Genomic DNA, 26118 nt, shown 5'->3' with positions numbered 1-26118 from the left:
TTGTTACTACCCTTCTTTGCCCCTTAGAACAGGTTGTACATGTCTGTTTCCCATTGTGAGATGTACAGCTGACCAACGAATATTTTTAGGCTTGCTGAAAAGCAACGATCAGCCGACAAATGAGTGTTTTGCTCATCTGTCGACTGATTAGTGCTCCTTTTAAATGGCCTGATGATTGGGCCATCGAACATTTGGGCAAACATTCATACTTGATTGGCAGCCTGTGTAATAGACCTACGTGCATGAATACTATAGCATGAGCTGCCTATGGTAGACTTATTCTCTGTATAACCTGTCTATCACCTTTTGCCAATTTCAGTGCATTTAGTGCTATTTCAGTTTCGTCTATCCGGCTTTGGGACTTGTATGCTGTGTGCAAGTTCAGGCCCATACTGCCTCAGGATCTCCATATGTCACAAGTTGACAAAAGGAACCACACCACAGACATATTTAGATGCAAATAAAACTGAAGAGTCTTTACTGAGTTTCAGATGAGTATCAGAGAACATAGAGTCCTTCCTCAGGCTTTATAGGAAAGAGAGCGGTCACAATATTCAGGAAAACAAAAAGAGGAGCTATGGGGCAGATATCTCCAAGCGACCAGCCAGGGAAAACTTATGAGGGTTTCTGGACTTGGAGATATCAGCCCTATGGCTTCTCTTCTTTTCTGGAATATTTAACTGCTCCTCGTCCTATGGAGCTCGAGGAAGGACTCTATGCCCGAAACGTCGCTACTACTCATACCTTGTTTTCAAAAACTCAAGAAAGGTTCTTCAGTTTTACCTGCATCTAAACTAATCTGCGGTGCTGTAGCTTTTGTAAGTTTCTGACAATATCAGTGCACTAACATCAATCCTTTTATGGTCCGTCAAGCTCTGTCAAACAGAATTTTTGAAAGGGAGCCTCAAAAATGTCTACCTCTGTGATCCCAAGTATTTCCAGTCCTGAGAAACACATGTATGAGTGATATTATCAGATCATTTCTAAAATTTGTAAATCCTGCACTATATGCTTAGTGTCCCTTGCTGATTTCCACTAAGTATTAGACCAAAGAGAGTACTTATAATATGTGTTACCCAATTTACCTGCTATCTTCAATGAAATTTAAAATACGGGGTGTCTCATAAGTGGGGAAAGACCCACGTAGAATGAAAACAGTTTGGCAGGCGGTGATCCAATTTTGCATACATACTGCAAGGCAAGGGGAAGTCTTATAGGCCATGTCACCAAAATGACGGCCATTTTGAATTCTGCGATCTTGGATTCAACTCTATTTTTTCCAGTGGGAAGGTAGGTGTATGATATATCAAACGAGCAGACGCTTTCCCCAGAAAAACAATGGTGTGCTTCATTTTAACATAACTTTATTAGTAATCAGATTAACACAGTGATTTTTCTTTGAATGTGAATGCTGACGTTATCGCAAGCAGAACGTGTTAAAATCATCCTTATGTCAGTGGAATGAAGCACATGTGCCACCACTGCAGATTTTAATCAATGCCACCCAACCAGACCTCCCATTACCCACATTCAGCAGGAGCCCACAACGTAGCACCCATTAGCTGTCTCAAGAATATGGGGTTAAGCATGCCTCCATACAGCGAATTAGGTCTACACATAAATGGCATCCTTATAAATTGCAGATGCTGCAACACCTGATGGAGGTTGATATCAATATGTTCTGCTTGCGATAATGCCATCATTCACATTGCCTGTAATGAAGAAAAAACACTGTGTTAACATAAGAACGAATAAAGTTATGTTAAAATGAAGCACACCATTGTTTTTCTGGGGCAATTCTCTGTAAGTTTGATATATCACACACCTACCTTCCCACTGGAAAAATTAGAGTTGAGTCCAACATGGCTGGATTCAAAATGGCCGTCATTTTGGTGACATGGCCTAACAGCTTTCTCCCTTATCCCCACAGCTTATATATAAGACTGGATGATCGTCTGCTAAACCATTTTCATTCTATATGTGTATTTCTACACTTTTGAGACACCCTGTATATAAATTAATGTACCATTAAATAGATATTTAAGTGGTGGCTCACCCTTCATTACAGCCATGTATCTCCACCAGCATAGTGTTTCATGGCACTTACTCAGTACTTTTCATGAAATATACTGTGTATATCTATATATATAAAGACGAAAGCCCTCACTCACTGACTGACTCGCCAAACGTTCTCCAACTTCCCGATGTCGTAGAAACATGAAATTTGGCACAAGTGTAGATTATCTCCAAAATAGGAAAAGTTAATGGGTCCCAACTCAATTATTCAATTCTAGCGCAAAAGAATTGGCGTCGAAATTTTACGTACATAATCTAAATCTCTCACTTCCCAATGTCATAGAAACTTAAAATTTGGCACGGGCATTGAATATGTCATAAATAGGAAAAGTTAATGGGTCCCAACTCGATTATTCAATTCTATGCGCAAAAGAATTAGCGTCCAAATTTTAGGTACGGAATGTATTTTTCTAACTTTCCGGTGTCATAGAAATGTGAAATTTGGCACGAGCATTGATTATGTCATAAATAGGAAAAGCTAATCGGTCCCAACTCGATTATTCAATTCTATGCGCAAAAGAATTAGCGTCCAAATTTTACGCACGGAATGTAATTTTCTCACTTTCCGGTGTCATAGAAACGTGAAATTTGGCACGAAATTGATTATGTCATAAATAGGAAAAGCTAATCGGTCCCAACTCGATTATTCAATTCTATGCGCAAAAGAATTAGCGTCCAAATTTTACGCACGGAATGTAATTTTCTCACTTTCCGGTGTCATAGAAACATGAAATTTGGCACGAGCATTGATTATGTCATGAATAGGAAAAGCTAATCGGTCCCAACTCGATTATTTAATTCTATGCGCAAAAGAATTAGCGTCCAAATTGTACGTACGGAATGTATTTTTCTCACTTTCCGGTGTCATAGAAATGTGAAATTTGGCACGAGCATTGATTATATCATAAATAGGAAAAGCTAATGGGTCCCAACTTGATTATTCAATTCTATGTGCAAAAGAATTAGCGTCCAAATTTTACGTGCGGAATGTATTTTTCTCACTTTCCGGTGTCATAGAAACGGGAAATTTGGCACGAGCATTGATTATGTCATAAATAGGAAAAGCAAATGGGTCCCAACTCGATTATTCAATTCTATGCGCAAAAGAATTAGCGTCCAAATTTTACGCACGGAATGTAATTTTCTCACTTTCCGGTGTCATAGAAACGTGAAATTTGGCACAGGCATTGATTATGTCATAAATAGGAAAAGTTAATAGGTCCCAACTCGATTATTTAATTCTAGCGCAAAAGAATTAGCATCAAAATTTTACGTACATAATCTAAATCTCTCACTTTTCAATGTCATAGAAACATGAAATTTGCCATAAGCATTGAATATGTCATACATAGGAAAAGCTAATGGGTCCCAACTCGATTATTCAATTCTAGCGCAAAAGAATTAGCATCCAAATTTTACATACGGAATCTAATTCTCTCACTTCCCGATGTCATAGAAACTTGAAATTTGGCACGGGCATTGATTATGTCATAAATAGGAAAAGTTAATGGGTCCCAACTCGATTATTCAATTCTAAGTGCAAAAGAATTAGCATCCAAATTTTACGTATGGAATCTAATTCTCTCACTTCCTGATGTCATTTTATATAAAGGAAACGTTGCATGGTTGCTTCCACATGGTTTTTCCTGGGTAACGCAGAGAACTATGCAAAATGGTGAACATATGTTTTTCCTCAGTATCTCTAAAGTAACCATGACTTCATAAGATTTTCCGTGTGAACACCAGATAAACACCAGTACCAAATTAACTCGGGCGAAGCTGGGTATATCAGCTAGTACTGTATATATAATATACATCCAGTCAGAAGAACTCAATTTTGACAAATTTAAATAGGTGTTTCCATGTCATTGTCATGTTCCTGTTTGGTAATGTCTTTCCGCGAAGTATGGTATTTTCATTACGTGCCGTGTCCCGTCTATTATGGAGCAGTTGCATTAGCAGTCATATAATTATCTAGGAATCAGGCATCTCCTCTGGGTGCTTTTTCAGCAGGTGGCTATTACATATATCTATTTATGAGTTGCATCGTTCCCCTCCCTACACGTCCGTGACCGAACAAGCGAACGCCATAACCTGAGCCATTAAATTCCAGTTTTTGCTGCATTCCTGAAGTGAATTTCTATTTCTGTCTGTGATAATTATTGCAGTACATGCAGGCTGTGGGAACAGCTGGGCAGCATCTGCAATCTCATCATCCACCATGTTATAAATTTCATATATATGCTTATTATTTTCCCTTACTGCGATCCAAATTCCCAACCAAATGCCTGTATATTAATGTGATCTATTACCAGGATAAGCCTTCCCAGGAGGTCGCAGATGTAGCTTCTCTCACTAATGATAAATTATTATTCTCTGTGCTCTCCAGTAATTTCACAGAATGGAATAGTCATCTGTTCTGGAGGGACCCGCAGCATCTATATGTCAGTGCAGAGTTATATTACCTGCAGGGTTAGTGGAAATATGGGTGACTGACAACCCTATGGGCAATGTAATGCACGAATTGTAAAAGACAATCCCTCCCCTAGAAGAAGTTGTCGGAATGGAGTGGAACTTTCTCTGTGTGATTGTAACGTTCATATAACTAAGTGATTACAATATCAGAGGAGAATTTATTGTGGAGAACTGATTACTTGAAGGGAGGCTCTAGTACCATGTTGTGCCGCTTCTAGCTTGGATACAAGATGTGATACAGGCGGGCATGGAGGCTCTAGTAATCTGTTGTGCCGCCTCTAGCTTGGATACAAGATGTGATACGGACAGGTGTTGAGGCTCTAGTACCCTGTTGTACCGCCTCTAGCTTAGATACAAGATGTGATACAGGTGGGCATGGAGGCTCCAGTACCCTGTTGTACCGCCTCTAGCTTGGATACAAGATGTGATACGGACAGGCGTAGAGGCTCTAGTACCCTGTTGTACTGCCTCTAGCTTGGATACAAGATGGGATATGGGCGGGCATGAAGGCTCTAGTACCCTGTTGTACCATCTCTAGCTTGGATACAAGATGTAATAGGGGTGGGCATGGAGGCTTCAGTACCCTGTTGTACCACCTCTAGCTTGGATACGAGATGTGATATGGTCAGGCATGCAGGCTCTCGTACCCTGTTGGGCCGCCTCTAGCTTGGATACAAGATGTGATACGGGCCGGCATGGAGGCTCTCGTACCCTGTTGGGCCGCCTCTAGCTTGGATACAAGATGTGATACGGGGTCGGCATGGAGACTCTAGTACCCTGTAGTACCACCTCTAGGTTGTATACAAGCCAGAGCCCGGTTGCCCTCATGCATCCACTGGTCCCCACACCTCCTAAAAGTCTATTCAGAACGGCCCAGGTGGTGGACAGTTTGTTAATACGACAATCCAGTCTCTTACATTCTAATAATGCGCCCCTCTCAGACTCCGGTAACAGGGTGAAAACTCTTCTCTGCGTCGTAGAGACGTCTAGTGGCCAACAGGCTCTACACAAGCAGAAGAAGAGGTCACTCCACACAAGGAGCCTCCGAGAGCCTTTTATAGGCCCAGGGGGGAACCACTTTTAGGGCCTCTGGTGACAAGACCGTTCATCTAATCACCACAACTCTCATCATTTGTATATCTGCCTGAGATGGAACTGCATGCCGAGTTTTGCAGCAAAATGACAATGGTAGTCTGGAACAGAACAAATTGTGGACTTTCATGTGCATCACGAAGAGGCTACACTTATATAGTACTAAGTCGCAATAATAGCAATTCTATAAAATGTTGAGGAAGAGGAACAAAAGGACAGCAGGAAAGCAATAATCCGCAAGAGTTACGACCATATATCAGCTAAGAGGGCTCATAAAGAAATGGGGTCAAAATCAGTTTTCTTCTTAATGTGTAACATGAGCTTGAACCAGTACTATTCTCTGCAGGGTCTACCACGTTAGAACATAGCCCCGGTACCGGGATGGGATATGGTGGAGGAGTTTATCACAGGACATAAGGGAGGCTCAGTATCAGTTCAGTACGCACACAATGGGACGTTAGGTAATTTGTAAACTGGCGACCGGGAGAATCGGTTAATTGGTGGTAGTGCTATATGTTAATTTGTGTGGGACACGTGAGGATCGCAATTTCACAGAAGTGATGTGATACATCTTTTAATCGAAAAAGTTTGACATCGCTGTGAAAAGCGCATGTTGGCAAGCGAAATATCGGGCCGAGTTTCTTGGCCTGCTATTGCGCTTGCCGGTGTGAATGTATCCTTAAACTCTTAAAGGGGTTGTCCCGCGAAAGCAAGTGGGTCTATACACTTCTGTATGGCCATATTAATGCACTTTGTAATGTACATCGTGCATTAATTATAAGCCATACAGAAGTTATTCACTTACCTGTTCCGTTGCTGGCGTCCTCGTCTCCATGGTGCAGTCTAATTTCAGAGTCTAATCACCCGATTAGACGCGCTTGCGCAGTCCGGTCTTCTCCCTGGTGAATGGGGCCGCTCGTGCCGGAGAGCTGGTCCTCGTAGCTCCACCCCGTCACGTGTGCCGATTCCAGCCAATCAGGAGGCTGGAATCGGCAATGGACCGCACAGAGCCCACGGTACGCCATGGGAGAAGACCCGCGGTGCATCGTGGGTGAAGATCCCGGCGGCCATCTTGGTAAGGTAAGTAAGAAGTCGCCGCAGCGGGGGGATTCGGGTAAGTACTAAACCTTTTTTTTTTTTAACCCATCCCTTGGGTTTGTCTCACGCCGAACGGGGGGGCCTATTGAATAAAAAAAAAACCCGTTTCGGCGCGGGACAACCCCTTTAATGCTGTGGGGCGTACATTTATGTCGCCCATCATACACTGCAGGCGCCGGCTGTTTCTTACAGCTGACACCCAGCAGCAACAGCTCCGATCAATTCTGACAGCGGCATTAAAATCATCAAACGATGTTTGAAGGCCCCGTATGGCTGGTCAAAATGAGGTTACAGGGAGCCGTGAGGGTGTCATGGCAGCCGGGGGCCTTCTGAAAGGCCTCAGAGGTTTACTAGCAGAATGCCATGCTCGTGCCCCGATAGCAGTATGGTGTACTACTATGGCATTACATCATACTGCAGGAGCGATCAAAGCATCGCAAGTTGTTGTCCCCTAGGGGGGCTAAACAATAAGGTAAAAATAAGATCAATAAAGTTTTACCAATTTAAAAAAAAAAAAGGTAATAGTTTAAATTACCCCCTTTTGCCATATTTCTAATGAAAGAATTTAAATCATAAAACCAAAATACATATTTGGTATCGACGCGTCCATAAAAGTCCGATCTATCAAAGTAATGTACACTGTACAATGATCGTTATCAGAAAAAAAAATAAAGAACACCAGAAAAGCACTTTTTTGGTCACCCTGTCTCCAAGAAAAAATGCAATAAAAAGTGATCAAAAAGTCGTATGTATTCCAAGATGGTAACGCAAACTACAGGATGTCCTGCAAAGAAATGAAGCCCTTGCGCAACTATGTCGGCGGAAAAATAAAAAAGTTATTGCGTGCAGAAGACGGCAGCAGAAAATTATTTAAATAAATTAAATGCCTGTGAAAAAAAATAAAGGTAGTACAGCAAAAAAAAAAAAAAAAAAAAAGAAGCTATATAAGTTTGGTATTGAAGTTGCAGTTTGTGCGCCATAGAAACAAGACGCACTGAAAGATGGCGGAATTTATTTTTTTATTTTTTCATTTTACTCCACTTAGAATTTTTTAAAAAGTTTTTCAGTACATTATATGGTACATTAAATAGCACCATTGAAAAATACAACTCGTCCCACAAAAAACAAGCCCTCATACAGCTACGTCAATGGACAAATAAAAGAGATTTTTTAAAAGGGGGGAGAAAAAAACGAAAATGAAAAAAACAAAACGGCAGCGTCATTAAGGGGTTAAACACAGCAGGTCAAATATCTTACAATATTGCAAACCATTTGTTACCGGCTGTATTGTATATTATATATTAACTACTGAAGATGTAATATGCCCCCTATAGGAGGGAATTTTGTATGGACCCAATGGGACATACAGTGCATAAAGAACGACAAAGTAGGAAAGGAAACACTATCTATTATTTCTCATAATTTGCCCACTAGATGGCAGCAATCTACTCTACTCTGCCTGACTTTGCATGTGTTGGTCTACGAAAGCATGAAGGACAATCTTAAAAGAAGATTTCCAGAATCAGCTTATTCACATCTGCATCGGAAGCTCCATTCAGAGCCTCCACCGCAGATCCGACATGAAATTCCAGCCGAAAAAGCCATGAATGCAGGACTTTTTCATTTTGCAAAAATGCTGGACAGCTGCAGGTACCGAACGAACCCCATTATAGTCAATAGGGTCCGATCGGCACAGTTTGGTTCTTTTATGAGCTGGATCTGTTCATCCGGGGGATTCCGTTTTCCTGCTCCCATAACGGAGAAGGAATCCCTAGTGCAGATGTGAGTTTAGCCTTAGTTGGAGGGACATGATGCAGGTGACATCATGGATATGACATCATCGGTATTAGTATGTAAAAGTGCTACCAAGAAGAAACTGTCCTTGCACCGATCAAAAATTGCAAAAGCAATAGGGTGAAGCAACATAGTATATAAAATGCATGGAGGGATGGTCAGGTCTTCTCATAGGGTGACAAATATGACCATCACCAAAGTTACAAAGCCCATTTATGGAACTATAACATGTTTCTTAGATCACACATATAGAGTTAAGGACGTTTGATGGATGTCATGAGATCAAGTGACGACACAAACATATATATATATATATATATATATATATATATAAATATATATATACTATAAAATGAACAGAATTGATGTAGGTTGCATCCACATGCTTACCCTTCTTCCTTCCTTCCTTACCTTCGCCTTCTACTCTATGCTTCCGGTATCTCAAAGTCAATTTAGCATTCTCCTCCAGGAGTCATCAACTAAACTGTAACTCCTGTCCTCTCCTCAACTTATGTAATTCTGCTTCATGTAGCAATACCTCTACACGAATACTTAATTACCTAATTATCTCTTAACTATCTCCTCCCATCTCTGTCAACATCACTGACCTCAATCTTCTCACCATTTCTAGGTTCCTGCTTCCTTCTATTCTTTATACTGTTGGCACTCATTTCAATTTGCACGTTATTTTGGTCTTGAGAATTGAAGCTCCAGTTTCATTGGGAATTGGGAGCTGGAAGCGTCATCAATTACCCGAACGAGGAGGCTCGTGATGCTGTACCATGCTACTTCCATCTTGGATACTCAGTTGAGGACGTTCAGTTGAGTACATAGGAAAGATCAAAATTGGCCCCTTTTTAAAAAGGGTCATCCGAGTATGATGAAATAAAACAAAAAAAAAGACCCAGGCCGGCTATAACAAGAGAAGCAAGGGTACTTACCCATCTTCTAACCCAATGATCCAGCACAGCCTCGTGGTCCTCCTGGTCTTGCTTTGGAACAGCTACCACTGGCTGTTGTAGCCAATCAGAAATTTTGACCCAAAACATATATATCAAATCAGACGTGGACTTGGTTATAGATTAGAAACCAAAACCTACGCTGCACAACCCAATAACAGAGATTGTCCTGTCGCCAAGGGCATCTAAAATCCACCCAACCACGTTTAGGTATTGGTGTGATATATTGGCTAGTAAGCCCTTAATTTGCTGTTACAGCAAAATCGCTAGATTAGGGGGTATTCCCTTTTTGATTAGCCTGAGAGCTGCCTTTCTGACTTTACAGACCAATAGTGATTCCATCCACGAGGTCATAGGCAGTGATTATATTTCGCCTATAATATTTCATTTATAGTGTTTCCACACTACCCTCTAATCCTGAATGTACTGCAAACAATCGAAATGTTGTTTATTAACCCTTTATTCATGGCCACTACTAAAAGAGAGCAACCAATGTGTTGCCACCTTCCATATCTCTCAAACCCTAAGAGAGGAATAGTGACCAAGGGGTGGAACAGTATGAGTATGCTACTTGATGAACAGAGCACACTCCACTCCTTCCTGGTCACCTATAGTCTCTCTCACATTCACAAGTTAGAGAGGTGGAAAGGAAGGGGTTAATTTCTGAGCTCTATTGTCACAACAGACCAAAGGAAGCCAAGGGTGTGCTAGATGATTTTCAGAACACACTTCCTCGCTTCCCAGTCCCCCACCAGATTACAAGTAAGGAGATGAAGAGGAAGAAGTTAATTTCTGAGCTCTATCGTCTCAAAGATGAGAAGGAGATTAGTGAGGGAAAATATGAAGTGCAGTGACTAGTCGGCCGCGCAGTACCACAGGTAGGGCGGCTACAACGTTGCCCAGCAAGTCAGTTCCTCATTCTGGCAGCTAGTCAGAGGGACTATAGGTGACCAGGGAGGAGTGGAGTGTGCTCTGTTCAACAAGTAGCATACTCATACTGTTCCACCTCTTGGTCACTATTCCTTTCCTATGGTTTGAGGGATATGGAAGGTGGCAACACATTGGACAATTGGAATTAAGACAATTCCCAAGCCCATTGTTTTCGGCCGATTCAGTTCCTCTGGAGAGGGGTGTCCTGCACTGGTTCCTGCAATGGATTATAAAGGGGTGTAACCAAACATTATGGGACCCCCTGTCTCCAAGGGGGTCCCATAGCAGGAGCATTGTCTGCCTCTATGATATGTACAGCCTTGAATGGAATCTATCAGGATCCATTCAAAAACTGATCATTATGGTCATCATGGCTTGTCATGAACCGTCAACTTCACACTAGTATGAATAGAGCTTTATGGTGATTGTTGCAACTAACCTTTTATTGTTTTTAGAGTTCGTGTCCCTTTAACCCCTTAATGGCCATCTGCTGTAAACATACGGCACGTGGTCGTGGGTGATGTATGAAGCAGGCTCAAAAGTCAAGCCGGCAGGTGCTGGCTGTTTACAATTGCTCTGCAACAGCAGTGATCTTAGCTAGCATCTCCGCTAGCTCCTATTACCCCCCACAACACAAAAGCGGGGTGCTGATGTGTTCACATGGCATCTGGAGCCTAGTGAAACCTTCAAGGGCTTCCAAGTTTTCAAGGCTATAAAGTTCTACTAACGGCAGAGCTTAATAGCCAATTGTTAAAATTACGATATACTGCAATACTGAAGTATTGTAGTATATTGTAGAAGCAATTAAACCACTGCAATTTCAAGTCCCCTATAGGTACTAAAAAAAAAAAAAAAAAGAAAAAGTAAATTAAAATAAATTTTTTTTTAAGTATTAAAAGAAAAGTTATAAAAACAACCTTTTCCAATTTCTCATATGAAAAAATAAATAAATACAAAAGAAAGATAGTTGGTGTCACCGGATCTGTATGGCCCGTCTCACACAATCAGATTTGAATTGTGGATTCGGATAGCAATTGATCCTCTGTAATACGCGGTTCAATCAAATGCACTGGATTATGCAGTTCTGCTCACATCAGCGGGTCGGAATTGCATAATCTGCTCACGGAAAATAGAATGCAGCATGTTCTAATTTACCACGGATTCCGTGACCATAGAGCCCATTGTGCTCTATGGTCGAAGATATACCCACAGCTCATACGTAATTACATTGGTGCCCGCATCATCACTAAGTCATGGTGCTGGAAATACAAACAAACAACCCCCTCCCCCCCGTGTACTGCGCATGACCGTCTGCGTGAATATGCAGTTATATGCAGAACATTGTGCTGGATTCTGCATATGGACGAACTATTAAAATATTTCTTTTTCCCACATAGTGAATGTTGTAGGAAAAAAAATAAATAATGCCAGTATTGCATTTTTTGAGCACCCCACCTTCTAAAAAAAATTGAACAAGCAGTTATCAAAAAGTCATACGAAATGGAACCAATATAAACTACAAGTCGCCAACCAAAAAACAAGCCTGGTGGATGGAAAAATGAAAAAGTTATGGATTAGAGATGAGCGAGCACGCTCGGTTAAGGCAGATACTCGAGCGAGCATCGCTCTTCTCGAGTATCTGCATACTAGTCTGAGCAAATGCGGGGGTGAGCGGGGGGAGAGAGCTGCCCCCTGCATTTGCTCGGACGAGTATGCAGATACTCGAGAAGAGCGATGCTCGCTCGAGTATCTGCCTTAACCGAGCGTGCTCGCTCATCTCTATTATGGAGTGAGAAGATGTCAAAAAAGTTATTGATTAAGTAAAAACCTGTATAAACTTGGTATTGTCACATTTCTACTGACCCACAGAATGAAGTTAATAATGTAATTTCTGCTGCACCACGAAAACTGTAAAAATAAACCCCCCAAAACTATGGTGCAATGTTTTTTTTTTTCTATTTCACCCCACTGAAAATATGTTTTAAAGTTTTTTCAGTATATTAAATAGTGCACTTGTCCCAGAAAAAAAGCGACCCCTCCCCCCCCCCATACAGCCATGTCGACAGCAAAACGAAAAAGTTCTAAACTCTTGAAAAGTGGGGATGAGAAAACGAAAAGAAAATTTGGAGAAATTGCTGGTCTTTAAAGGGTTAAATTACAACTAAATCTGCCTCTGTTTGATGTCAAGTTGACTTTGAGCTATCGTTATCCGAAAGCAGCCATTTGAGATACTGGCAGCACTTCTGGGCTCTCCTAACCAGGACCATTGTGCGCAGTTACTGTCTTGGAAGGCTTTCCCTGTCCCCGTCTCTGAAGGGCATAAATCTCCTTTTACATAACATGGTACTATGCAATTTATTTGTAATGATATATTAACTGCGGCTCTCGTTTGCAGTGACACCCTACAAGTCGCAGCAGCCAGAGGATGTGGCGCGTCTCCAAAGCTCTGCGAGAAGTTAGACGGAGGATATGGTGAGGCTGGGACAGATTAATAGGAAGCACTTAGAAGGGGACTATAATGAAAGCACTAGAGGAGTAACAGCGGTGGCAGCTGGGGCGCTGCATGGGTGACTGCCTTAATTGCAATTAGAGAAGGCCATGCTGTCCCTATATTTACACCTCGATCATGAGAGGGGTCATTTCACAGGAGCTTTGACATCGTTGTCATGGAAGAAGTAGAGTCTAGCATACTGTACAGCGAGCAGCGTCTACTGACGCAGCATGACGCGCCTTTCTAAGTGGCATCTCATTTTCTTCAATCTATAAAACAGAAAAGTTCCCACCATGTTTCCTGATCGCTCACATTTATGTACTAAAAGTAGTGCAATTACAACAGGTTAACCGTTTATGGAGAGCAGGATGGTGCAGTGGTTAGCACTGCTGTTTTGCAGCAACGGGGTCAAGTCAAGTACGGTAGTCCGCCGTGGACACCTGATGGAGCCATTAGGGTGACTTGCAGAAATTTCTGGGACTGAATGGGGCTGTTGCTATAGCAGGTGCTTGGATTTCTGTAAGCGCCGTTCAGATGAATGTAAACTAAGGTCTCATGTCCATGGATAGAATTGATCACCCATGCGGACAATCCGCAATTCAATATGCCCATAGACAATCATTGGGCATCCACAGGTAATTAAATACCTGCGGATGACATGTTTCCCAGCATGTGGATCGCACACGTGGGAAAAAAAATGCAGCACGCTCCATTTTCTGTGGGTTTCTGCATGGACGGCTTCCATTGGAGTCAATGGAAGCCGTCCGATCGGCAGCACATCCACAGCTAATACTGTGGACCAGACATCCGTCCAGGACGGAGAAGACCCGCACCGCATCCGGACAGGTGAGTAAAATATCCATGGTTGCGGGCACGGGTCGATTCCGCTGTGGACTTCTGCACTTGGAATCTGCGTGCGCCCATGGACATGACTCAATGAACATGTTACCCAACAGATCCTCTATATCCGTCATGGCTTCTGATTAATGACCAGTGAACTTCTGAAAAGTTCGACGGATTCGCTGAATTTGGACATAAAGTTTGGTAAAGTCTGAATTAGTTCGAAACGGAACCAGAACTTCACCAACACCCATAAACTGACTCTTAGGTCACCTAGGAGTGTATCGAAGTACTTTTGAGCTGTTTAAAAAGCAAAGTGAGTGGAGAAAAAGAAGAAGGAAAAATAAAAAATAAGAAGGTAAAAGAAGAAAGAGGAAAAGGAAGAGGAAGGAAAAAGGATGTTTATTCTTCTCCTTTTTCCTTCTTTTTTCCCCTTTTTCCTTTTTCATCTTCATTTAATTAAATTTTAGGCCGCGTTCTAAAATTTTTGGAGTTGAGGTTGTAAATATTGTGTAAATCATCCTAAAGAAGGCTATAACAAGTCAAAAAGAGACCTCCTAAGAAAACCAAATCCCAGCCAGTCCCTTTCTCCCCTGCCATACTCCTGTGGCACAGTGACAAATAACCAATGGAAAATACTGAGTCTTACATGAGAAGGATTGGGACATTATGCCCAGCATATTGGGCAACATGGTGGCTCAGAAGTTAGCACTGTTGCCTTGCAATGCTGGGGTCTTGGGTTTAAATCGTACAAAGGACCACATCTGTACCAAAGTTAGTACATTATTTGAGGAGATCATAAGCACTAGATGCAATCCTATTGACTTATAGCACAAAGGAAGTTACTGTTCAACTTCATCAATGTAGATAGGACCTTTGGACTCTGAGTCACCAGTTCTTGTAACCACTAGACTATCAGAGACTGGAAACTATGTCATTGGGTCACTATAGAGAAGATGGGATCCTCTTAGGTCAGAAGGAGCAGCTCACATATCTTACTGGTCAATTAACTAAAGAGATGCTATAACAATAATCAATGAATGTCATGGGACAGGAGTCTCTTTCTTATTAAGTCACCAAAGACTACAAGTTAGAAGGCATCAAAAGTACATCTGATTTAAGGTTTGACTGTCCCACCAGAGTACCAGAGGATTCCTCAGTTGACTCCGGCTCTGATAGAGTAATGAACTTCAAAGTTTCAGCAGAAGACTGCCTCAGTAGGAGGTAATTTTGGAGCCAATCACTTGTCCGCAGGGTGTATTTCTTATGAGATGATTCACAATAACAAATTAGACCTTACTGATGATATCTCTTGTGTGTGACATAAAATAGCAGAGATTATTGTCATGCATCGGGCATGTACCCACTGTGCCACTGAATGATAGGGCTTTGAAGGCTGCACCTTGGAGACTACTGGTACATAACTTTAAACCCCTTTTTGAGGGATCTGGTCATAGCTGTAGAACCCCTCTTAAGAGTAGTCTTGGTGCAGTAGCAGTTTACATAGACAGGTCAGAAAAACCACACTGCACTACTGGAGGGACAGGAGGAGACGTAGTCAATTACATGGGACGAGGACAGGATAGATGAAGTTCAGGCATAAGCAGAGAGTCAGGGCAGGTGGCAAACAGATAAATTGGGGTCAAGGTATAAGTCAAGGTCAGGACAAGAGAAGTCTGGAAAGCTGGGTATACAAGCACAGATCATAGCAGAAGTCGAAAAGAACAAACAGCGCCTTTGCAAAACCTTTGCTCGGGCACCTTCCAGTGAGGGAGGTGCCTTATATAACCAGGGCAGTTTTCAGATTGTTGGAGATGGAAAGCTGGGGTGCGTTCTGCTTTCTTAAAAGGTGGGCTGGAAGTAACAGTATATCTGCCACACAGAGGACGGGGTGAACATGGATGGCCATGACCGGAGGAAGGAAGAGGTGAGGGAATCCACCAGCGGTGGCCAGCAACATAACAATCATCAGGTAATTGTTGACAAGCACATATCTATATATATAAAGACGAAAGCCCTCACTGACTGACTGACTGACTGACTCGCCAAAAGTTCTCCAACTTCCCGATGTCGTAGAAACATGAATTTTGGCACAAGCATAGGTTATCTCCGAAATAGGAAAAGTAATTGGGTCCCAACTCGATTATTCAATTCTAGCGCAAAAGAATTGGCGTCGAAATTTTGCGTACGGAATCTAAATATCTCACTTCCCAATGTCATAGAAACTTAAAATTTGGCACGAGCATTGATTATGTCATAAATAGGAAAAGCTAATGGGTCCCAACTCGATTATTCAATTCTATGCGCAAAAGAATTAGCGTCTAAATTTTACGTACGGAATGTAATTTTCTCAATTTCCAGTGTCAGAAACGTGAAATTTGGCACCAGCATTGATTATGTCATAAATAGGAAAAGCTAATGGGTCCCAGCTCAATTATTCAATTCTATGCGCAAAAGAATTAGCGTCCAAATTTTACGTACATAATCTAAATCTCTCACTTCCCAATGTCATAGAAACATGCAATTTGGCACAAGCATTGATTGTGTCATAAATATGAAAAGTTAATGGGTCCCAACTCCATTATTCAATTCTAAGCGCAAAAGAATTAGTGTCCAAACCACAACTTCATAAGATTTTCCGTGTGAACACCAGATAAACACCAGGACCAAATTAACTCGGGCGAAGCCGGGTATATCAGCTAGTTCTATATAAGTTGGACCATCAGACCACATTCTGACAATGGTCCTAGTGAGTAAAAGGATATCTGCCAACTGAATTGCTCACGACAGAACTTTACCCACTGGGTAACCAGAAATAAAGTACTGCTTGGTTCGCTAAACCATCAAATACTGGGCATGCCAAGCACAGAGGCAAGCCAAATATGTAACATTTTTACTCTGTAATACTGACTTTAAAAGGAACCGGTTTTATTGTCTTAGATAATATCCGAGATGTAAAGACGATAAAGTTATTCCTGGCAATGAGGAGTATTTCTCTGTGGGAATGCACAAAACGGAAAATTAATCTGTATCAGATTATGTGGAATTATACAGCAAAAGCCCAAACTGATGAAGTAAATTTCCACTTTGAAGTACTAGAGATGTCCAATGAAAGCAGAAACGTCCAATGGAAGGAAGCAAGTTAGAAAGTGTCCTCGGTATGGGCACCTGCCGGTAGACACTAGAGTCCACTACACCTGCGTACTCGAGAGGCTTCTCTCTGCAGCAATGCATCAGCCTCTGGCATTCCCATAAATGTGACCTTTTACATGACGGAGAGAACCGGACAAACTAGTCAAGAGAGTCTTAGGAATCCTATCAAATAAATAGGAGGGGCAGAAAGACTTTCAAAGAAATGTGATTTTCGGAAGACATATATGGTCAACAATGACGAACTCAGCAAGACAGTTTGAGATGATATTTAAGGTGCGAAGACATGGAGTAACTAAGGGAAGATATCAGGATTATTTGCCAGGAGGTTGGTATTGTTGTCTACATATTAGACTGGTGTTCTCTAATTCCCATCCGCAGGATATCCTATAGTAAGAACACATGTGGCAATGTCTCAGGCACTAACAATAATTACATCACCTGTACAACACTGAGGTTATCCTGAAAACATGACCTGTTGGGGTGACGTGAGGACAAGAGTTGGAAAACACTGTACTAGATACATACAATACTTTTCAAAAGTTTTAGGCAAGTATGGAAAAAATGCTGCAAACCAAGAATACTTTCAGAAATAGAAGTGTTATAGTCAAGTGCATTATTATCCAATTATATGCAACAAGTGATAACGATCATCATTTTCATAAGTAAGTTGAAACACAGTCAGTAACTGAACAAGAAACAGCAGTGTAGGAGGCTTAAAGCTTGGTGAGGAGCAGCCAAACTCTGCTACGAAGGTGAGGTTGTGGAAGACAGTTTAGTATCACAGGTCATACACCATGGCAAGGCTGATAACAGCAATATGACACAAGGTAGTTATAGTGCAACAGCAAGGTCTTTCCCAGATTTCAAAGCAGACTGGGGTTTTAAGATGTGCTGTTCAAGCACTCTTGAAGAAGCACAAAGAAATGGACAACGTTGAGGACCGTAGATTTAGTGCTTGCCAAGGAAATAGTGCAAAAGATGAAATACACATCATGCTTATTTCCCTTCCAAATTGGAAGATGTCCAACAGAGCCAACAGCTCAGAACTGGCAGAAATCAGTGGGAACCAGGTACACCCATCTACTGTATGGGGAAGACTGGCCAGAGGTGGACTTCATGGAAGAATTACAGGCAAAAAGCCACAATGTTTGACGAAGAAAAAAAAAGTGACTCAACTATTCACAAAAATATAGGAACTGAAGTATAGAAAATTGGACTGATGAATCAAAATTTGAAATATTTGGTTGTAGCAAAAGGCGGTTAGTTCTCCAAAGGGCTGGAGAGCGTTACAATAATGAGTGTCTGCAGGCAGCAGTGAGGCATGGTGGAGAGCGGTACAATAGTGAGTGTCTGCAGCCAGCAGAGAAGTATGGTGGAGAGCAGTACAATAATGAGTGTCTGCAGACAGCAGTGAAGCATGGTGGAGAGCAGTACAGTAATGAGTGTCTGCAAGCAGCAGTGAAGCATGGTTGAGAGCGGTACAATAATGAGTATCTGCAGGCTGCAGTGAAGCATGGTGGAGAGCGGTACAATAATGAGTGTCTGCAGGTAGCAGTGAAGCATGGTGGAGAGCGGTACAATAATGAGTGTCTGCAGGCAGCAGAGAAGTATGGTAGAGAGCAGTACAATAATGAGTGTCTGCAGACAGCAGTGAAGCATGGTGGAGAGCGGTACAATAATGAGTGTCTGCAGGCAGCAGTGAAGCATGGTTGAGAGCGGTACAATAATGAGTATCTGCAGGCTGCAGTGAAGCATGGTGCAGAGCAGTGCAATAATGAGTGTCTACAGGCAGCAGTGAAACACTCTGGAGAGTGGTACAATAATGAGTGTCTGCAGGCAGCAGTGAAACATTATGGATAGCGGTACAATAATGAATGTCTGCAAGCAGCAGTGAAGCATGGTGGAAATGGTACAATAATGAGTGTCTGCAGGCAGCAGTGAAGCATGGTGGAGACCGGTACAATAATGAGTGTCTGCAGGCAGCAGTGAAGCATGGTGGAGAGCGGTACAATAATGAGTGTCTGCAGGCAGTAGTGAAGCATGGTGGAGAGTGGTACAATAATGAGTGTGTGCAGGCAGCAGTGAAGCATGATAAAGAGCAGTATAATAATGAGTGTGTGCAGGCAGCAGTGAAGCATGGTAGAGAGTGGTACAATAATGAGTGTCTACAGGCAGCAGTGAAGCATGGTGGAGAGCGGTACAATAATGAGTGTCTGCAGGCAGCAGTGAAACACTCTGGAGAGTGGTACAATAATGAGTGTCTCCAGGCAACAGTGAAGCATGGTGAAGAGCGGTACAATAATAAGCATCTGCAGGCAGCAGTGAAGCATGGTGGAGAGCGGTACAATAATGAGTGTCTGCAGGCAGCAGTGCAGCATGATGGAGAGCGGTACAATAATGAGTGTCTGCAGGCAGCAGTGAAGCATGGTAGAGAGCGGTACAATAATGAGTGTCTACAGGCAGCAGTGAAACACTCTGGAGAGTGGTACAATAATGAGTGTCTGCAAGCAGCAGTGAAGCATGGTGGAAATAGTACAATAATGAGTGTCTGCAGGCAGCAGTGAAGCATGGTGGAGACGGGTACAATAATGAGTTTCTGCAGGCAGCAGTGAAGCATGGTGGAGAGCGGTACAATAATGAGTGTCTGCAGGCTGCAGTGAAGCATGGTGGAGAGCAGTACAATAATGAGTGTCTGCAAGCAATAGTGAAGCATGGTGGAGAGTGGTACAATAATGAGTGTGTGCAGGCAGCAGTGAAGCATGATAAAGAGCAGTATAATAATGAGTGTGTGCAGGCAGCAGTGAAGCATGACAGAGAGTGGTACAATAATGAGTGTCTGCAGGCAGCAGTGAAGCATCGTAGAGGATCCTTGCAAGTTTGGGGCTGCATTTCAGGGACCAGGAAAGTAAGTATAAAACCTTTTTATTCACAGGTGACAGCCAACGTGCTTCACGGATGATCAGGGATGACTGACCTGACGAAGAGTTTGGTTCAAACTTGAAATGTGTTGCCCATCTCTTGTCAATAAAGAAGCTTTGTGTTTTACCTTCCTGGTTCCCTGGTGTGCGCCAATAGGAGCTCCAAGTTCCTTATCTAATAGAGTAACATGTGCAGAAGAGGAACTGGCAACCGCCATTTATTATGAGTGCATTCAATGCTGTGCTAGTCGGTCTTTTCACTTGATCAGCAGTGCTTTTGTGGCTTTTATTGTGTATCAGCGCATCAACACGAGGCACTTCTTTATTTATGGCTAGCAATTTGGTCACCAGTAGCAGGGCTATGGAAGAAAAGAAGAAAGCCAGTCATCCAATCAATGGTCTTCAGTTGCATAATTTTCATATATAGTATCAATAATGCATGCAGCATGTGTAATCCTGTATGATATGTATCCATAATTTGTACAAGCCAATTTAAATCATTGATCAATGATGTCACATAATTGATATGAGCAGCTGACCCTAGCTGAATCAACACAGGTTCCAGTCAGACAGGTTTGCTAAGAGGCCTGTAGCTGGTTCACAGCATCCATCTGTCTCTAAACACACCCCATTGATTGGTAAGGAAGGGTAAATAATATCACTCACAAGACTGTAAAGAATGTCACTAATGTAAACAAGAAAGAGGGTCTAAGCCAGACTACTCATTTCTGCATACCATATGATGAGCGATGTGGTTTATGCTCCATCTCGAAATAAATGCAAGACATAGGAAGTGGAACAAGATCAACCCCCTTGAAGTCGCACGAGACGTAGAAATTAACTCCTTTGCCCAACAAGCATCAACAAGAGACATTTAAAATTTAAAGCAGACAGGCTCTCTTCATTTTCTTCCCTTGAAAGAGACGATTGATGCGAGAGGTTTGTGTCAGAAGTATCAGTGAATGTCGAGATAGATAATCCCAACAAGTATGCCAGTTATGCTAACTGGTCAGGTAATACCAGAGCAGAGGCGACTTTATTGTCTACTATCATCTCCAGACACCAAGTTTAATTAACCTTCTACAACTGTTCCTAATAATTTTGTTGTACGACTGATCTGCACTAGAGTTGAGCGAACATACTCTGCCGAGCTTGATGCTCGTTCGACTATTAGCATACTTGATGGTGCTCGTTACTCGAACGAGCATCAAATCGTGTTTAACCCCGCCTCAGCTTTTGGCTCCTCCCTGCTGTGACGTGCCTGTTTTGTCCCCTCCGCGACGCAGCGCGCCATTGGCAAATTTTTTGTCTGGCAGGAAGGGGAGAGAGAGAGATGGGGGGGAGAGAGAGGGAGAGAGAGGGAAAGGGGGGGAGAGAGGGGGAGAAGGAGAGAGAGGGAGAGAGAGAGGGAGAGAGGGACAGAGGGAGAGAGAGGGAGAGAGAGGGAGAGGAAGGGGGAGGGAGGGAGAGAGGGAGAGAGGGAGAGGGGGAGAGGGAGAGAGGGAAACAGAGGGAGAGAGAGGGAGAGGGATGGGGAGAGGGAGAGAGGGAGAGGGAGAGAGAGAGAACACGAACCAAGAAAAAAAAAAAGCTCAGGACCCGGTGTCCCACATACAAAAATGTTCAAGTCTCCCATTGTAGTCAATGGGGTTTGTTACTCGAGTAGAGCTCTCGAATTTTACGAAAAGCTTGACTCGAATAATGTGGACCTGAGCATTTGGGTGCTCGCTCATCTCTAATCTGCCCCCCTTTACAGAGTATTGCATGGCAGCTAATCTAATATATTGAAAAACCACCCAAAATTGCAATGAAAAATGGTCTTCTAGAAGGATGGTCTTCTCAAAGAATGGGGACGGTATCTACTAACCAGCCTTAACATTAAAGGGGTTTCCAGGAATTCAACAATGCCACCACCCATGCAGCCTGTGAGAAATTGGTCCTAGGATGGGTTGAATGCATCTCTAGACTAAAAAGTGAAGGAGGCAGGGATAATAGTGCGGATTAAGCCTAATGCCATATTATTCAGTTCTGTCAGGTTGAATGCTAAGCTTGACAGGATTGAACAGTGTGGTATTAGGCTCAACCTCCGCATACAGCCCCACATCCTTTCCCCTGTTCTTTAAAGATACATTCAACCCATCAAGCTTTATCACAAACTGCATAGACATGTTCTTGAATTCTTGGACAACCCCTTTAAGGGCATGGTACCATATAAGGATGCATTGCAGCTGCATCATAGGTGCAGGTGGTGGGTAAACCTGCAAAACCGGACACCAATTATCAATGAATTAATAATTAACAATCTATCTGAGGGGGTTCCCAGGACTCCCCTCCATGTAAAAGCAACTCCTGTTCCGGTGGGGCCAGCACATTCATGCATTGCCTAGATCAGTGATGGGCAACCTTTTGAGCTCGGTGTGTCAAAATTCACCAAAAAAAGGAGCATAACTCGGGTGGTGTGTCACTTTGACAAAAAAACATAAATTCACAATATTTATAGTTTAAATAACAAAAATGTATAATTGTAATGTATAACTGTATTTAATAAGCCCCAAACACCCATAGCACAGGCCCTCGCCTCTCCCAGCCTCCCCCTCACTTATCTCAGTAATGATGAGCCCCCAGCAGTGACAGCGCCTCCCACAGCAGTCCTCAGCAGTGATAGTGCCCCCCACAGCGGCCCCCAGCTGTGACAGTGCCCCCTGAGACCCATATACTTACCCCCTCCACCTCCTTGAAGCTCCGCTCCTCCGCTGCCTTTTGCGCTGCTAGCGCTGATGATCTCCTGCACACACTGTGACGTCAGTGTGCTGCCGGACGCCTCCTTCTCTGGACGCTCTTGCAGAACCAAGTGGTAGGAGACGTCAGGTGAGGGGGGGGAGGAGGATCCCGACTGCAAACTGACATCACAGTGTGCGCCGGGATCAGCGCTGCTAGTAGTGCTGGTTAGTGAATAACAGCAGGGAATCCGCAGCCCTTGCCAGTATTCACTAACGGGGTGAACGTCCGACAGCGGCCGCGTGTCAGCGACTATGGCTACGCGTGTCAGTGCTGACACGCGGGTCATAGGTTCGCCATCACGGGCCTAGATGGTCAATCATCTAAATGTAATGCTACATTTCCCAAATGAGTGGCTGCCCCTTGCTTTCTCAGAGGATAGAAAAATCAGACACTGGCTTGTCTTTGATAAGGTGTTGTCTACTCCATTAATCGGGTAGTCTCCTGAAGTGACGTCAGACGCCAGGAGCAGCGCGCCGAGACAGAGGCACGACGGGGGACTGAAGGGGACAGCGCAGCAGCGCAGGAGCCGATACCGGCGCCGAAGCAGGTGCGGGGGCAATAAGGTGAGCGGAGCAGAGAGGTAGCCGGCGCCAAGAGGCCACCAGGAGTCCAGCGACTGCAGCAGCGGAGGGGACCGGAACGGAGCAGCAGAACAGCTGAGACAGGAGGTGAGAGTGAGCGGCCGCCGGGAGAGCGGGTGACGTCACCAGGAGGAGCGGAGGAGCCGCAGGAGCCGATAAGTATCTTCTGTGTGTTTGTAAGCTAAGTGTGTGTGTCTTCTGTGTATCTGGTGTGCCCTAGTTGTGTCTTCTGTGTGTGTGTGTGTCTGTGGGTCTAAGTGTTTGTGAGGGGGGGGGGGGGAATTTTTGAGCGGTTGAGCAGCGTGTGAGCGGTTGCAGCAGCGGTTAGTGGAGGCAGCAGCGTGTGAGCGGTTGCAGCAGCGTGTGAGCGGTTGCAGCAGCGTGTGAGCGGTTGAGCAGAGGCAGCAGCGTGTGAGCGGTTGTAGCAGCGTGTGAGCGTTTGAGCGGAGGCAGCAGCGTTTGAGCGGAGGGAGCAGCGTTTGAGCGGAGGCAGCAGCGTTTGAGCGGAGGCAGCAGCGTTTGAGCGGAGGCAGCAGCGTGTGAGCGGAGGCAGCAGCGTCTGAGCGGTTGCGGCAGCGTGTGAGTGGAGTGTGAACAAGTCTATCTTCACTACTTCCACATGTAAATTGTAAATCCCCATTAGGATGAGCTCCATGCCTGGCAATGCCGTCCAGTGTGCTACTTGTGCAATGTATGCGGTCCTTGATCAGCCGATCGAGGGTGCATACTGTTGCGCAAGATGCGTGCACGTCGCACATTTAGAAGCCCAAATTCTGGATCTAAATCAGCAACTGGCAACACTGAGAGCCATTGACATCATGGAAAGGAGTTTGGTGCTCACTGAGCAGACACTCGCTGGGGTAAAGGTTGGGGCGGATGGTGCTACGGAAGAGCAGGGGGAGCAGGCAAAAAGCTGGGTGTCAGATAGAAGGAGGCGTAGAGGGAATAGATCCAGGGAGGCTGGTCCTGAACTGGCACAACCCAACATGTCTGCAACGTTGGCAGATGAGGGCGATGCCATTACAGAGCCAGCACCGCTGCAGCACGACAGGCACTCTGAACGCCAGGGGGATGACTGCTCCAGTGAGACGGGGACGGGGAGTGCAGGGCAGGCTAGACAGGTTCTAGTGGTGGGGGACTCAATTATTAGGGGGACAGAGAGGGCAATCTGCCATAAAGACCGGGATCGAACAGTGTGTTGTCTTCCTGGCGCTCCAGTTCGACACATCGCGGATCGGATTGACAGATTACTGGGAGGGGCTGGTGAGGATCCAGCAGTCATGGTGCACGTTGGCACCAATGAACATGTTAGAGGTCAATGGAGGGCACTCAAAAATGATTTCAGGGACCTAGGGTCCAAGCTCAGGGCGCGGACCTCCAGGGTAGTTTTCTCGGAAATACTACCTGTACCTAAAGCCACACTAGAAAGGCAGCAGGATCTTAGGGAGGTAAACAAGTGGCTCCGGAGTTGGTGTAAGAAGGAGGGATTTGGGTTCCTGGAGAACTGGGCTGACTTTGCTGTCGGCTACAGGCTCTACCGTAGGGACAGGCTGCATCTTAATGGGGAGGGTGCAGCGGTGCTGGGGGATAAGATAGCTAGAAGGCTGGAGGAGTGTTTAAACTAGGGACTAGGGGGGGGAGGGCAAAAAAGAGAAATAGTGGGGTAGCCAGTGTAAATAGCGACCTGGGTCCAAGCAAAGGGAATTGGGGTCGAGCAGGGGGTGGGGTTAGTACAGTTAGAACTGATAGATCAGCCATAAGTACGAATAGCAACAAAACAAATTTAAATAACAAAAAAAGCTATATAAATTGTATGACCACGAATGCAAGAAGTCTGATTGGTAAAGTGGGTGAGCTTGAAGCGAGAAAGACTGATGAAAATTATGATATAGTCGGAATTACAGAAACATGGCTTGATGATAAGTGCGATTGGGCGGTGAATTTGCAGGGGTACAATCTCTTCAGAAGGGACTGAAGGAACCAGAAAGGGGGAGGGGTATGTCTGTACGTCAATTCGAACTTGAAGCCGAGGCTACGGGAGGATATAGGGGTAGGAGACGAACAGGTAGAATCTCTGTGGGTAGAAATACAGGGAGGAAAAAATAACAAAATCCTGATAGGGGTCTTCTATAGACCACCAAAAGCAACAGAAGAAACTGATAACTTACTATTAAGGCAGATAGAAGAGGTGTAAAACCGCAACGAAGTAATTATCATGGGGGACTTTAATTATCCAGATATAACATGGGAAAACGAAACCTGCAAATCACACAGGGGTGATAAGTTCTTGAGAGTAATTAAAGACAATTACCTGAACCAACTGGTACAGGAACCAACAAAGAGGGAGGGCCATTCTGGACCTAGTACTAACTAACAAACCGGAACGTATAAAGGGGGTGCAGGTTGAGGGACACTTGGGGAACAGTGACCATAATATAATTAACTTCCAGCTGTCATTCAATAAGCCTTATCAAGGAGCGACAAAGAAACTAAACTTTAGTAAAGCAAAATTTGATCAGCTCAGAACTACTATCGGTAACATTAATTGGGACAACATCCTCAAAAATGACGGTACAGAGGACAAATGGGAAAAGTTTAAAAGGATCCTAATCACCTCATGTGAGCAGTTCATTCTCTTTAAAAATAAAAGAAACTCAACTAAAAGGAAACCAATGTGGCTCGACAAGACGGTAAGAGGGGCAATAAACGAAAAAAAGAAAGCGTTCAAACTACTAAAGCAAGAAGGCAGCGAAGAAGCGCTAAAATCATACAGGGAAAAAAACAAAATATGCAAAGATAAGATCAAAACTGCCAAGGAGGAAGCAGAAAGACTGATCGCCAAAGAGAGCAAAAACAACCCAAAGCTATTTTTCAACTATATTAACAGCAAAAGGATTTGCAGGGAGAGCACTGGCCCTTTAAAAAATAAT

At 43.7% G+C, this 26118-nt stretch overlaps 1 protein-coding gene across 3 annotated transcripts in view; it reads right to left on the bottom strand.

Moving 5' to 3' along the window:
* Positions 1 to 26118, bottom strand: part of AVPR2 (arginine vasopressin receptor 2) — a 96906-nt gene that overhangs the window by 12826 nt on the left and 57962 nt on the right. Inside the window, exon 1 of one of the 3 annotated variants that reach the window (XM_066580778.1) lies at positions 8926 to 9004. The exons of 1 other annotated variant lie outside the window; for it this stretch is intronic. The gene's annotated coding sequence lies outside the window, so the exon portion shown is untranslated. Of the gene's footprint in view, positions 1 to 8925; positions 9005 to 26118 lie in introns of those variants that run through there. One more of the 3 variants, XM_066580779.1, reaches the window with a different exon arrangement.

Source organism: Eleutherodactylus coqui, chromosome 10 (assembly GCF_035609145.1).
Source record: "Eleutherodactylus coqui strain aEleCoq1 chromosome 10, aEleCoq1.hap1, whole genome shotgun sequence".
Taxonomy (NCBI): Eukaryota; Metazoa; Chordata; class Amphibia; order Anura; family Eleutherodactylidae; genus Eleutherodactylus; species Eleutherodactylus coqui.
Note: the sequence above shows the minus strand (reverse complement) of the source record. Positions and strands in the feature narration are given on the sequence as shown.